Raw genomic sequence first — 9,850 nt, forward strand, 5'->3', positions numbered from 1 at the left:
CTTTTCTTTTTTTTTTTTTTTTTGTATCAACTTTTTATTTACATTGTAGTTAGTTAACATACAGTGTAATACTGGTTTCAGGAGTATACGGTAGTTTCCTTTCACCCTTATTGTTTCTTTTTTTTTTTTTTTAAGATTTTATTTATTTATTCAACAGAGACAGAGACAGCCAGCGAGAGAGGGAACATAGCAGGGGAGTGGGAGAGGAAGAAGCAGGCTCCCAGCGGAGAAGCCCGATGTGGGACTCGATCCTGAAACACCGGGATCACGCCCTGAGCCGAAGGTAGACGCTTAACGACTGCGCTACCCAGGCGCCCCAGGATTTTAAAGTTTTATTGATTCAAGGAATCTTTACGCCCTGTATGGGACTTGAACACCCGAGGTCAAGAGTCACATGCTGCTCTGACGGTGCCAGCCAGGTGCTCTTCCTACTAGTTTTAATTACATATGTTGATTAGAATTCTTAACCCTTAGAATCCTTTATTCCTAGTGAAAACTAAGAAGTAAGCCATGTGGACTGTCGGTTACACTGGCATTCTGTGGATTGGGAAATTTATAAATACATTTCACAATTTCTAGAGGTTCTTCCTCATAGTCAAATTTTCAATGTGGCACAAAAGATATTTACTCATAGAGCCAAATGTCTTTAGTTCCTCTGGAAAAGAAAGGCAAAAGTGGATAAACTTATGTTCAGTAATTAATGTTTTAGTATTTTATCGTATTTGGAATGGTTGAGATAATCAATAGCCAACATTTAACTTACCTCAGTATAACTAGGGTTTCAAGTTCTTAAAAAAAATTTGGGAAACTGTATTTAAGTAGACATACCATATTGAATATTATTGAAAAGTATATTTATAAACTTTTACTGACACTTATTTGCTTGTTCTTAACACTTATGTTTAGAATACTCATGAAAATTTCGTGAGACATTAAACAGCTAACTGTTCTTGCTGATATATCCTGTAAGAAATAACATATGTTAGCTTATTTGAGTTTTAATAAACCTAGGTAGAACTCAAGTATTTTGTTTAATGCCGGTAATTCTAAAGACGTGCTTGTTTTAATTAAACCAACACACTCAAACTAGCTTTTATTTACTGAAGATTATTCTACATCATGATGTGAGCTTGAAAAACATTTGGGTTAGTTTCTATATTTCTGAGAGTATGTTTGATTTATATAAATACTTGTTTGTCTTTAGGCCTATTAAATAGAACTTTTTACAAATTAATTTTGGGACTATCATCTGGAGGTAGAAAAATACCACACATCTGTAATAGACAGACACACATACAAGACACAGAGATCTTCTAGCTTTCCATTTTAAAATTTTAGCCATGAGACAGGTATGATAGTGCAAAACTCATTAGTTTAAAAAAGAATGGTTGTATCTAAATTCTGTTTCCGGCAGATAGCATAAGTTAAGGTTACCTGCTCAGATGGCTAAAGCTTTTACTAATATTTGTGGAAAAAAACTTTTAAGATTTTTCATTCAGCCTAATTTCCAAATAGCTTCTTTTTGTTTTTCTGAGAAGAATTATCTCCCTGAAGTTTGCACTTCAATAGATGGCTCTGGGTTCCTAGAGAAAACCGGATTGAACATTTGCATCTCAAAGCCACAGAGAAAGGTTGATTCTCCAAGAAGAGCTTTAGTTTCCTAAATCCAGACCTTTTACGCTATCTGCGAGTCTTTTGAGATGAATCGGGGTGAGTTTGGTATTGGAAAAAGGATAGGTGGGCTTTGAATTGTTTCTAGAGTTGCATTTCTATTCTTGAGAAGACTCGAATTGTAAGGTAAGTATACTTGTTAATTCCTCAAAGAATTGGGTTGCAATCTGAATGGTTTCTAGCCACTGACCCAGCCATCCAACTACATTATCCTCCATTTGCTTCTTTATATCAGGGAGAAGATCTGCAACTAAGATGGTTAGCAAAAGATTTATATGTTATAGATTTAGAGCTGGGTTTATTTTAATTTTTTTTAATTTAAATTCAATTTAGTTAACATATAGTGTAGTATTGGTTTCTGGAGTAGAATTTAGTAATTGATCACTAACATGTAACACCCAGTGCTCATCCCAACCAGTGCTCTTCTTAATGCCCATCACCCATTAGCGCATGCCCCCATCCTCCTTCCCTCCCACAATCCTCAGTTTGTTCTCTATAGTTAAGAGTCTATTATGGTCTGCCTCCTAGAGCTGGGTTTCTTTACAACATTTTATTTTATTTTAAATATTTGTTTTAGAGAGAGCGAAAGCGAGAGTGGAGAGGGGCATAGGGAGAGGGAGAAAGACTCTCAAGCGGACTCTGCGCTAAGCACAGAGCCCGTGGCGGGGGTGGGGGTGGGGGGTGGGGGGGGGCTCGATCTCATGGCCCTGAGATCACAACCTGAGATCACGACCTGAGCTGAAACAAGAGTCGGATGTTTAACCAACTGTACCACCCAGGTGCCCTGTCTTTAGAACATCTTAGAACTCCTTCCACAGTGGCTTCAGAATGCTTTTCTTTCCCTCCGGGTACATAGTTTCATTTTAGCTTAGGGGAGAAGTCCTAAAAAAATGTTCTTATCAGGCTCTGAATATCAGCTTCCGATTTGGTCAATTTATGACCATAGTGCTACTTTAAAAAAAAAATCCTTTTGAGTATCTTGTCAGGTTTCAGCTGAGACAAACAGTAAATATTCCTGGTAGTACTGAACTACCCCATAGAACCAAGAGGGATTCTCAAAGAGGTGCAAAAGATACTACCTTCACAAGATCCAGAGCCACTCCCAAAGATAACCATTAGAAAGAAGACTTGGACAATTCCCCTGAGAGCTGGAATTACTGGGTAATTTTTCCTTCCCTCTAGCTTCTGGTGGCCAGGATAAGACCTGCTGGTAAGCCCACCACACACCCGGCTCATTCTGGAGCATGCAGAAAGCATCCTGGGAAAACTGGCAGAGGCCAGCAAAGTGTAACAATTTTTATCAAATACTATCAGGTCCCACAGTTGGTAGGACCCTTGCCACAAATGGAATGCAATCCACATTTCTGCCCAGGCTTATCTAGTCACGAATGGGGTGCAACACACGTTTCTGTTCAGCTATCTTTTTGGGGCCCCCAGTCTGACAGTTGCCAAGCCAAGTTCTCAGGATGCAAAATGAGACAAAGGAGGCCGTCGCTCTCCTTAGGAGAGAAAGGATGGGTAACCAATGTTTTTTTCTGCCAATCCGAATTTGGAAAGGAAGGGAAAATGTGAAATTTACCTTCTTTCCACCAGGCAACAGACAGAGGTCTGGGAAAGCTGACTTTGGTTAAGAATTGTTACACTTTGCGGGCCTCTGCCAGTTTTCCCAGGATGCCTTCTGCGTGCTCCAGAGTGAGCGGGGGTGTCCCAGCAGGTCTTATGCTGGCCACCAGAAACTGTAGAGGAGGCAAAATAATTTTCTCTCTACCGTTTGTAGTCAGTGTTTGGCTGAGACCCCTCTTTCTCTAGGGCACCTCGTAAATTGATAAGGTTATCTAAGATGGTTCAAAGTTCACCATGGCCACTGTAATTGAAGATTATCTTTAATACTTGTTCAGCCTTAAGACAAAATTTTATTCACCTGAGGCCTCACATTGGACCCGGTCCGGTTTCTAAGTCGGACCCAGGCCATCCGCGGACCAGTTTCTAAGACGGAACCAGTTGGTCCCGGACCCGGTCTGGTTTTGCAGTCGGACACAGTCCCAATTCCAGCCGCTTTCGGGACCCTCTCCAGAAAAAGAAATGCTCAAGTGACGCGTGAAAGCTCATAACGCAGAGAGCTGCAGAGAAAGCTGTGGAGCGAGAAGCCAGGACCTGAGAGGGACTTGCCCGCCGTCCCCACACACAGAAAGCAGCGAGCTCAAGGGGCTCAACAGGTACTCGTGCTTGTTGCTCCGTGTTCCTGGGGGCGCCTGGGGGTCTCCTTCGGTTCCCTGTTTTGAGATGATAACTTAAAAGATAAGCCGGGGCATATTAAAAATTTATTTAAGAGTTTCTTTGAGCGGAAATCACTTTGAACCTGGCAGCACCAAGCCGGAAGTGGTTAGGTGGGCTCCGCCTACAGGAGCTCGGGCGCGAGAGATTTTACAGAGAAAAGGCAGAAGCGAAGTAAGGAAATGATTGACTGGCTATCGCTTCAGGCCTCGTTGGCTCTTTGTGATTGGTTATTGTTAATGTTTTGATTTCATAACCTTGAGGTATTTACAGGCCGATTTTGGTTTGCTTATGTAGGCCACCATGACATTATAATCACCTAATGGCTTTTATGTTAATACCCTGGAGTTGAAGTTTATAAGGTATTTTCTTCATTGTCTAGTTTTTGCAGGGATTAGGGATTAAGATAGCCATCAAATCTCTTATAACGTATCTTTTAAATTTGTCATTATAGGTCACCTAGTGGGTGACCGGTCTGCGGAGACCCCTTCTCTAGGCTATAGCAAGGTGTGTCTACTCCGCAGATGGAGTTCGTTGCTCACCCACGGCCTTAGCCCCATGGCTGCTGGCAGAGCCCCAAGGCCTATGCAGGGGTGAAACTTGATTAGGCTAATGCAGGAGGGCTAGGTTCTAAGTATACTCTTGGAACAGCTGGGGAACTTTTAAAACCTACTGTTGCTGAGAATTGGAATTTTGTTTCCAAAGCTCTGGGGCAGTGCCAGTGTGCAGGTGGCACTGAGAACCTTTCCTCTTGCAGTGATTGGTTTCGGCATGGCCATGGGATACACCCCTGGCCGACCAGTGAAGTTTTCATAGTGAGAGAAAGTTGGGAGGGGGGAGCGCTTCTGGAAAAGAAGATTCCCCTCCCCCAAGAAGAGATCACTGTGGCATAAGCTCTCCTCTTCCTCACTGGGCTTCATTGTTTGTGTGGGGATGTGGTAAGGTCTGCAGCCGTCCCTGATACTCTGACAATAATGGCAAAAAGCTAGGGGTGGGCTCGCTCATGGGTCCTTGATATTTTGTTGAGCCTCTAACTCACTGAGTTAATCAACCCTGCTGCCCAACTCCAAGCTTCTTGCTATGCAGTCTCATAAAGCCCGGTGCAGCCCCAACTGTCCTGGTCACACCTCTTCTGCATTTGTAGGGAGTTAAGTTACTGGCACCAGCAGGATTTATACTGCTACTTTTGGTGATATTGGTGAGATGGACCTCCCACAGTGAGAATGCATTTTGCATTTTTACCTGGACGAGAAGTCATACATGAAGGCGCATTTGAAATAGTACTTCACATGTATTCAGGATTAAATAGACTTTGGGGATGAACAGTAAACCTAATGACCATTTATGATACGGTTTCAGTTGGAAGCTCTGTGTTACAAACAAACCTTAAGTGAATTTCTGGAACAACCCATTTATAAATTAGGAACAACCTATGGCCTTACAGCTGGACACTTTAGAAAAAACTTTAGTCTTGAGTAATATGCAGACCCTGCATTCTAAGAATGTGTCTTGTGGTTAATGAATATTCTGATAAAAAGTTACAGTGACTGTTTTTTACAAAAGTTACAGTGCTTTTTTTAAGATTTTATTTTTAAATAATCTCTACACCCAATGTGGGGCTCAAACCCACAAGCCCGAGATCAAGAGTCACACGCTCTTCCCACTGAGCCAGCCAGGTGCCCCCCAGGGTTGCAATGCTTCTTAATCCTTAATCTCTGTTGGTGTTTCTCAAATTAAGTCGGGATGACCTTTGCTTCCTGGCTCCCACCTCTACTTTTTCAAATGATATACGGATAAAGTTCCAAGGTGAAAGCAAGCTTCCTACATTGTAGTTCTATTATGAAGAAAGGGTTCCAGAACAATACCAGCAATGGCCTCCAGCTGAGGACCATCAGGGACACGTGTTCAGCTTGAGTGGAACAAGGTGGGTTTTTTGTACCTTGGGGAGCTGTGGGGCATCTCAGTGAGGGGGTTAGAAAGGACTTATTAGTGAACTGGGCTTGTGTTAGGTTATTTGGGAAGGAGGTAAGGAACTGGGGGCTTTGCTTTGTATTGGATGCTGCCAAGAAGAGGGCATTTTTATGATTGGGTAGCTGAGTACTTCTTGCCAAGGAGGACACTAGAATGAGGCAAAGAAGCAGCACTCATTTGCTGGGAGGAGGACTGTTTCATATTTTGTGGTTTGGACAGTATTCGTGTTTTGTCTGTGTTCAGGCAGGATTGTAGAGTGGGTCACTTAGTGACCATGGTCACTAAAGTGGGCTTGTCTGATATTCTGTGACATTGTTTATGGTCACTAGGAGAGCAGCCAGGACCAGCTATGAAGGCCTGGCCAGCTTCTGGATGTCAGAGCCTGCTTTTTTCTTCTTTTTTTCTCAATAGTTAAGATCTATTGTTTAGGTTGTGCTAGGCACTGTGCTAAGTACCTTACATATTCAAATTGAATCATCCCCACCTTATGAGGTGTCATTATGATCATCCTTATTTAACAGATGTAGGAACTGGCACCTGCATTGCTAACCAGTTTGTCCAAGTTTGGAGTGTGAGTTCAGACTGACGCCAGGTCTTAACCGCTCCTCTCTACAAAACTATAAAGCTGTGCCTGGGCATTAAGACTCAGGGCCACTTTATAAATAGCAAGGGTATTAATGTATGTGGTGCCTAGCTTGAACTAGAAGCCAAGCACAAATCTGAAACAAATTATAGAAGCAGACAGCCATTTAAAATGATGTTGTAGAAAGATACTTATTGACATGGAACAACCATTAATGATGTAGGAACAGCAAAAAGCATTAGGAAACAGAATCTGGGTTTCTGCTCACCTGAGGAACTTTTTAAACCTGAAGTTTAGACCCACTGAGACAAAATATTGATGGTGGGGTTCCAGCATGTGTATACCCAGGAATTTGAACTCTTCTCGCACAGGCTAAGCCTAGTGTTTTGAGGGGGTAAACTTTCCTGTTGTATGATCAAGAACATTAATGGTTCTCAGGAATTCAGAAGCGTGGGACATGGCTATTTAACATTCTTTCTGGACTTCACTAACGAGGGTCCGCTGGTGCTCTTGAAGATGGTCCAGGTGATCATTGACATCCATTGGCAAGTTTGAGTAAAGCCACTATTGGCATTAGATTTGGCCCTAGTGATAAGTCCAAAAAACAACTTTTGGTTCTCAACCAAAATTAAATGTTCAAAGCTGAGGCTTACTCCTTGTAACAGAATCAAATAATAATAGTAATAATTTATGAAGTTAAATGGCTACATGCCAGGGTTTTCATTCATCTTTTTATTTATTGCCACAGACAGTCCCCTGGTGTAGCTATTATTACCTCCACTTAAAACAAGAAAACTAAGGCACAGGGACAGTGAGGGACTTGCCTAAGGAGGCATGTCAATAAATGTGTCACTCTGAGTCCAGTTCCCAGGTCCTGCTACTTTCTTAGTTTACTTGTTAACATCCCAGCAAGTTTTACAAGCTTTGAAAAAGGCATGCAAAAGTCTGAAGAGGTTTCAAATGTCTATGTCTTTATACTACTGTGTAATCTCTGCTTTCTGCACCTGTGATATATCAAATTAGTGCTAGCACAGAGAATATCATTTGCATGACAAAAGGACACTGAGCTTACAGTTATAGAATCGTTTCAGTCTTCACGATATTGAGAGTCAGATCAGCTACAATAGCCAGAGTAAAAGTCTCCTTGGAGTTGGAATTCCAGAGAAATTTACAGGAAATAGTTTTATACAAGGTCCAAAATATTCAATCAGTTTCTTAAAAATTTGACTTACATAATAGAGTACAAATGCCAAGGCCTCTGGAATATTAAAGCCTAATTGAAGTTTGGTGTAGTAATTTTAAAGGGAGTGCCGAATGTCTTATTCATGTCAAATATGCTTTACATAAGACTCAGATGACATTTCTAAGTAAAATGACTATATTCTTGGCTAATTTCATATAAAAATGACTTTGTATTTTGAATAATAAGACTACTTTAGTTGTATATTTTGAATTATCGGTGAACCTTGACTGGGGAACAAATTCACATAAACTCTACATTTTGCTGTTAAACATATTCTGAAATTTGTTTCTTGATCATTTAAGCATTCACATTTCAGTTAGTGAATCTTCCAAACAGTGTTGTTTGGTTTTATCATGTTTGAAAATGGCTTTTTGGTCCCTATAATTAATTTTTTGTGTTTGAAGAAGGACTGAAAAAGAGAATTGAGCTACAGTAAATGTTTATTATTAGCTTTCAGTTCTCCCATGAATCATGGCTAGAGGTATACTTCCTCTTTACTCAAATCTGTAATTAATGTTTATGTCATGGTGATGTGTTTTTAAAAAACAGAAGCTCATGAAAAGAATACCATATGAGTATGTGATTAATGGATCATGAAAAAGATTAGCTCAATCACTAAATCAAAAGTTACTGGTTTAGATTTTTCTTTATTGTACTTGTATTGCATGTAGCAAAATCTAGACTAAAGATGGCAAATTTGAGGGACACCTGGGTGGCTCAGTCGGTTAAGCATCTGCCTTCTATTCGGGTCATGATCTCAGGGTTCTGGGATCAAGTCCTCCATCAGGCTTCTTACTCAGCGGGGGGGTCTGCTTTCCTTCTGCCTGCCACTTCCTCTGCTTGTGCTCTGATAAATAAATAAATAAATAAATAAATAAATAAATAAATAAATAAATAAATAAATCTTTTAAAAAAATAAAGATGGCAAATTTGAGTTCAAAAGTAACTGAAAATGACTTTTACATCCTATTTTTTGGAGATTTAACATTTACTACAAATATATTTTAGGGATAGTTAGTGACATACAGGCTTCTCTCCCAAATCTTATTCTGTCTACATATACAATACTCCCCAATGAGAATTAACATTCACAAGGATGATTCTGAGGTATTGTCACAGGTTTTTTTCATGCGACCCAAAAGATAAGATTTTCGGCATCACCATTATATGGATTGTATGGTAATGATTGGATTGTATGGTCATGTTTGGATTATATGGTAATGATTTTATTTGGTAGACCTCAAAAAATTTGCCATGTTCTTTATCCTGATAGCAGATCTGTCCCTCTGGCCCACGGCTGACCCAATGAAATATCTCACCTCCCCACCAAACAGAATCATTCCCTGTTCTTGCTACTTGGACAAGGGGAAAAAGCAACTTGAATGGAAAGGGAGCAGCCAAACTCTGACTGGGGTGACATCTTTCCCACCCCACAGAGAGGGTGATATAACAATGTATGAAACTAACTCATAAAGAGAAGCAGAAGCAAGTTGAAATCCCAATGGATAAAGTGCGTTGATGGTGGTCTTCCCTGATTTCTCAGATTCTGCAGCTTTTTCTTAGATTCAGTCAGTGAGCTACCAAAGCTATCAAAGGCAATACGTTCTTTTTTTCCTTAAGTTGGTTTCAGATGGATTTTTGTCACTTGCAACCAAGAATCCTAAAGAATGTAATAGTCAACATACTGAGTACCTGCTGATATGGCCACTATTTTGTATGTAGCAAAAGCAGGAAAGTGAGCCAAGTTATTTTAGACACACTTAAAAAAAGCTCTATTTATTTATTTTTTAGAGAGAGAGTGTGCGTGCGTTGAAGGGAGGGGCGGAGGGAGAGGGAGAGAGAGAATCTCAAGCAGATTCCCTGCTGAGCATGGAATCCTTCCCACAACCCCAAGATCAGGGCCTGAGCCAAAATCAAGAGTCAGTCACCCAATCGACTGAACCACCCGGGCGCCCCAGACACACTTTTTTTTTTTTTTTTTTTACATCAAGTGCCCTTTTTAATGCTCATCATCCACTTACCCCAACCTCCCCTCTAGCAACCCTCAGTTTTTTTCCTGTAGTGCTCCTAGACACACTTTTAACAAGGTTTGAAATATAAAGGATTAT

Source organism: Ursus americanus, chromosome X, assembly GCF_024610735.1.
Source record: "Ursus americanus isolate L20-20 chromosome X, mUrsAme1.1.p, whole genome shotgun sequence".
NCBI classification, from domain to species: Eukaryota; Metazoa; Chordata; class Mammalia; order Carnivora; family Ursidae; genus Ursus; species Ursus americanus.